The 6,065-nt window shown below is 43.5% G+C and overlaps 1 long non-coding RNA gene across 1 annotated transcript; it reads left to right on the forward strand.

Moving 5' to 3' along the window:
- The first annotated feature begins 988 nt into the window (after positions 1 to 988).
- LOC123077311 (uncharacterized) lies at positions 989 to 4,724 on the forward strand. The gene is made up of 2 exons (XR_006436525.1): positions 989 to 1,044; positions 4,466 to 4,724. It is a non-coding gene; the product is annotated as an uncharacterized lncRNA (long non-coding RNA).
- Positions 4,725 to 6,065: the final 1,341 nt, after the last annotated feature.

Raw genomic sequence — 6,065 nt, forward strand, 5'->3', positions numbered from 1 at the left:
TGTTTGACTGTTTGCTGTTCCCTGAACTGTTTGACTGCCTGTAATGCATACGGCTTGTGTCTTGTTGCTCCCTGACCTGTTGTACTGTCCATCTGTTCTGTTAACTTGCACTGGGCTGGTACTTATCGTTTGCAAAATATATCTCAGTTTTCGCTGTTATGAGAATGTTATATGCATGGTTTCCTGTTAAATCTAAAGTTCTGCCACAAATTTTTCACTTAATTATGTTTCTAACTTTTCATAATTTATTATTTGCAGGTGCTGGCCTTCATTCTTCAAAAGTTGGGTGTACAGGAGCTATAAGAAGAAGAATCCTGAAAAAAAACCACACCCAGAATGCGTTTTGGCTCACTGGAGCTAGTTATGTGTATATTTAGTTGTATTTTATAGCTGAATACCAGATTTTTACTATGTACTCCCTCCGTAAACTTTTATAAGAGCGTTTAGGAATTGTAGTTCAAATTTCGTAACGCTATGAAAATCTTGTCGTTTCCCATTTTGCCCCTCCCTCGCCTCACTCACTCGCGATTCCCCTCCTCTCCTCACTCACTCTGAAATCCCTAGCTCGCCCGCGCCGCTCTTCCTCTGGCCCGCGCCGCTCTCCCTCTCGCCCACGCGGCTCTTCCTCTGGCCCGTGCCGCTCTCCCTCTCACCCACGCGGCTCGCCTGCGTCTACCTCGCCGCTTCTCCCTTTCGCCCGCGCTGCCTCTCCCTCTCGCCGGCTTCGCATGCGCCACCTTCTCCTGCTCAAGCCAAAGCTGGCTTTTTTACTGAAGTCCAGGAAGAGCAGCAGTAGTGCGGGGCAGACAGCCTTTTCCTGCTCGACGACGGTGGCAGCGTTCTCCGGCTCGACGACGGCGGCGACAAACGCTAGCGCTCCTCGTCTTCCTCGACCTGCAAGGAGGAGCACCGGTACTGGAGATGCGGCTGCTGCTGCCAAGTCTGCACGATGTGGAGGTCCTGCAGATGCGGTTGCTGCTCTGGCGGACGAGGGGGAGTTCAAGCTGCCGGGCGACTTCAACTTCATCTTCATCTGCAGATCAGGTCAGACTTCATCTTCGTCCCCTTGTGTGCTCTGATTGTGTGCTTTGCTTCAGAGATGCTAAGAAAAACTTGTTCATGCTCTGCTTGTGTTCTCTGCTTCAGATTGTGTGCTCTGATGATTATTTCAATTCTGCACTTTTTTGTTAAGACAGACTTGGGATAGGATCTTCATGCACTGTAGAGTGATGATTATTTACAGAAATTAAATGATGTTCTGAACAAAAATTAGGAACATGGAGGGAGTAGTAGATGTATACAGAGCAACCAGAGCACTACTGATGATGTCACTTCATATTTTGTGTTTAGTCTTTGCTCCTGAGTCAATTTTTGCAAGAGTATTCACCAGAGATTCAAAATACTCCAGCAAGCTTCACTAGTTACTCCTACTGGTGGTTCACTATTTACTGTTAATTCACCAGCAAGCTTTCCAACAAGGAGTACTCATGAAAGTTTCGGAATGAATCTATTGATGGTTCACTGTTTATTTGCTTGATTACTGTTAATTGAAAATAGAGTACGCAAAACTAGAATATTGCTTGCTAGAGAAGAATATTTAGTGAGCATGATTGTGTAGAAATTTTTCATTTGGTACTTGGAGTAGAATATTGCTTGCTGGAGTTGCTTGCTTACTGTTAATTGAAAATAGACTAAGCAGCTAATCTAGTGTTGCTCATGGAGTAGTTGTAGAGCATGCTCCTGTCCTCTCCTTTCCTCTCCACTCTCCTCTCCACTCTTGTCCTCTCCTCTCCACTCTTCTCCATTCAGAAAACTTCAATAAATTCAGAAACTTCCATATAATTCGGAAAACTTAAAAAAAACAGAAACTTCCACATAAAATTTGGAAATTTCCATAAAGTTAAGAAACTTGCATATAATTTCAGAAGCTTGCATATAATTTTAGAAACTTGCACACTCCATTTCAAACAACACATATGGAGTACTCCATTTCAAACAACACAATATAATCCATTTCATACCTACAAATAATCCATATCCACAAACAATACAAGTCTCATGAATGCACTTCCACAAACAAGTTTCATCATAGCACTACAAGTCTCAACATACTCCACAACAAGTTGCAAGCATTGCGAGTCTTGACATACTCCACTACTCCATGATATCTTGTTCTAGAATCTCCATGGCATTTTCATAAACCTCACGGGGAAAGTGAATCCTAGGCGGTAGGATTCCTTGCCTTTCCAATCTCTCCTTGCGCAAATGTGGAATTTTGTATGAATTTTCTCCTCCATGGTTCATCACCTCTACCATGATGGTCTGAAGTGTTAGAAATATTCTGTTGAGTTTCCCGGCATCATACTCATCAAATTCTTCATGTACACCTTGAATCAGTTCTTTGATAGTCATGGGTGCTCTGCAATCGGTCAAAGACTCAAGGGATCTGAAATATCCAAGATCAAGTGCGTTTAGATCAGGAGAATTTGGAGGCTGGTTTATTATTTTAATGTCCAGACCAGTTGTAGCCACAGCTTCTGCAAACTCTGCATCACCGGGAAGAATGTGCGTTCTCGCGTTATCTTGCTGGATCAATATTGGATTAGTATCATCTGCGGGCCAAACTTCCTTTATTCCTGGAACCACTTTTTCTATCATATACCTCCTCATTACCCGTCGGTTCACGTTGATGGACTTCATTTCAATGGTCCCTCTTGCTCTATATTCGCTTCTTCTAGCAGCGGGAATCTCTTGCACAAAGGGCCATACACCAATTTTACCGGAGAATGTCATATTGCCTTCAGCGTCATATCTGGGTCGAGCAACAGCGGTCAGAAACATCACTTTCCCAATACAGTTCTTGTTCCGAACAGTTCTGACCGGATCATCTTCCTCCGGGAGGAGTTAGTAGTTTCTGTTCATTTTCGTCATATAGAACCACTTTTCGTCAATATGCACAATGTTGTGCATACCAATGAACTTAGGTCTTGGAGCTGCTAAGGTGGTCTCGTCAAGCATTGACAAACAAAACTTGATCCTCTCTCTTCTATTCTTTTCTTTCAAGGATGGCTTCAGACGATTGGAGTGCCTCCTAATCTTGCGAAGCTTGAGTTTCTTGTAGAGTGTAGTATGACTGACACCCAATTGGCGAGCAAGTGACCTGAGAGTCGACCTTCTGTTCAATGGAACTGTGGGGATTTGGGATAGAGTATCATCCTTTCCTTTTCTTCCGCATCTTCCTTTCCTTTTGCTGGATACATCCACCTCCCGACCAAGCGCTATTTGTTCCTTTGCTGTCGTCCAAATTTTCCGAATATGTTGAACACCAACTTGAAAAATTTGAGCGACATCCTTCTTGTCATTTCTTTTGAACTTGCCACCCCTGGCCAGATTCAGGGTATGCAGTGCCATGTAGGCAGCATATCTCTGCTCAGCTGTCATTGACATTCTTTGCCTACGTATGTGCTGACTACCTACAGTAGCAAAAGAAAAAGGAAATTAGGGAAGTGATGGAGGCCTTAATGATCACAAGATAGACCACATGTTGTGGGTAGCTAGCTAGAGTGGCTAGCAGGAGTACCTGCTGCTTGACCATGCACTGCTTCTTCTACTTGGAGTTCCAGACCAACTTCTTCTTGGAGTTCCATGTCAACTTCTTCTTGGAGCTCCATATCAACTTCTTCTCCTGCAGGTGGAGTATTTGCTCGAGGTCCAGGTTCATCCTCTTCTGGTGGAGAACAATTCAGGTCAAAGTTCATCATCTTCGCGATGTTGCTGATGCTGCTGCTAATTTACTGCTGCTGTTGTTGCTTGAGCTACTGCTGCTGCTACTGTGTTTGTTGCTGGAGTACTTGCTTGAGCTACTGCTGCTAATTTGTTGATGGAGTACTTGATTGAGTGACTGCTGCTGCCATTGTGTTGCTGCTGTTGTTGTGTCGATGCTGCTCTTGCTTATATCTGCATGAACAAATCTATCAAATGACACAATCTTCAATTTATATGGTTCAGAATTGGTTAGGTTTGTAAGCTAAAACATTAGATATGCATTTAAAATGGACAGCATTTGTACAGTTCATTTCCTGCAGGATAATGTGAATATGGTTCCTGTTTGAAGAATTACCCGCTGAATTTATATGGAGTAGTTTCTGAATAAGAGTAGTAATGCAGAATAGTGTGAATTTATATGCATTAGCTTATTCAGCTGTAGAGATTCATATACATTTGCCCAGATTGACCAAATAAATTTGAACTCTTTGTAATACTCCGTTAGAGAAAAAAATTATATGGAGTATCATTAGATGTTGTTGTACAGATTCATAGTAATGCTGCTGTAGAGACAAAATGCTCCTTCATGGTACTCCTTTTATTTATATAGAAATGCAGGAGTACTCTAGGATCATTCAACTAATCCATTTGTAAATTTTGTGTCAATCTGCTGAATCTAGTAATCCTTGGCATTTTGCAGGCGCGTACGATTCGCTTGATTCGGGTGGGAACATTACAATCAAGTGGGCACTGGAATGATCATGTGATGCACTGTTTGAAGTTAAGACTAATTCAGTTCAGTCTGTTTGAAGCTAAGACAAATTTCCTTGGCATTTCACTAGATGTGGTGTTAATGGCCTGAAGATTTTATCAGATTATCCACCATTCATCCTGCAACCGGACTGGCAAATACTGTTGAATATGTTCAGAAGCAGAAATTGGAACAAAGGAAAACATCACATGCTCCGACCAGATTAATTTCCAACTTAGCTAGATGCCTAGTTATGGGAATCGACCAGATTAATTTCCAACTCAGCTAGATCCTTGCTATGGAGACAGAGGAGTCGTAGGTTGGGCATCGCACCCTCCTCAAATCCCAGGTACGCCATAACACCTCCTTGTCTCCCCTATCAGTTCAGTTCAGTCTGTTTGAAGCTAAGATCAATTCAGTGCATGCCCCTATCGCTACAGAAGTGCACATCAGCTTTCTCATTCTTACATGAGCAAATTTCATGAAAAGAATCTTCTATGGGAACACATCGATTTGGTTTTTTTTCAAATGCAGGAGTACTATGGATTACAGAAGAATTGATTTGTAAGATTGCCCACAAGTGATACTGTGCAGAAAATTGTGAAATTAGTCTGACTTCTACTGTACAGAAGAATTGATTTGTAAGATTGCACACAAGAATTGATCTGAGTTCTGCTGTTGTGCAAGGGGAAAGGCGAGGAGAACCTGCCTGGAAGCAACGCGCTGCGGCGGCGGGGACGAGCTAGGTGGGCTGGGCGCGGCAAGGACCAATCTGGGGCGGCGACGACCAAGCTGGGCGGGGGCGGCTACCAAGCAGGCACAGCGGCGGCCAAGCTGGGCGGGCGCGGCAGCAACCAATCGGGCGCAGCGGAGGCCGAACTGGGCACCTGGGATCGGGACCGAGTGCCTGCAGGCGGGGCCCGAGCGCTTGGACGAAGGGGATGACGCGAGCTCCTGCAGGAGGAAGACGGCACGCTGGAGAAGGAAGACGGGCGAGCTCCTGTAGGAAGAAGACGACGTGAGCTCTGGAGGAGGAAGACGACTCAAATTTCAAATCGAGGGTAAAAGTGTCCATTTCCCCATTTGTCGGCTGTGTCTGAAAATTGTAAACGCTCTTATAAAAGTTTACAGAGGGAGTACTTTGCTTGGCTGTTGTAATATACTATCTCAGTTTTGGGTGTATAGGATTGTAATGTACTTTGTTTGGCTGTTATATGGAATATTATGCCTTATTGGCTCTTTTTGAATCAAATTATCTAATTGCAAAAATATAGAACTGACCTGTGGTAATTGGTTCCCATTTGACTAGTGGGACCTACTTTAAAATTTAAAAGAAACAAAAGAAAACTGACAAATGGGCTGGAAAAAGGCCAAGGCCCAAAAAATCTGGACAAAATAAAAGTTTGTTGGGCTTGGCCCATGTAGTTGACCAAACTTGAAAGGAAACAAACAATAAATGGGCTGAATTAATGGGATCGGCCCATATAGACACCTAATCGGACCGGGCTGATTCTTGTCAACGACCTTTTCATTTGGTCGCAATTTTGCC

The sequence above is a fragment of the Triticum aestivum genome, chromosome 3D, assembly GCF_018294505.1.
Source record: "Triticum aestivum cultivar Chinese Spring chromosome 3D, IWGSC CS RefSeq v2.1, whole genome shotgun sequence".
Taxonomy (NCBI): Eukaryota; Viridiplantae; Streptophyta; class Magnoliopsida; order Poales; family Poaceae; genus Triticum; species Triticum aestivum.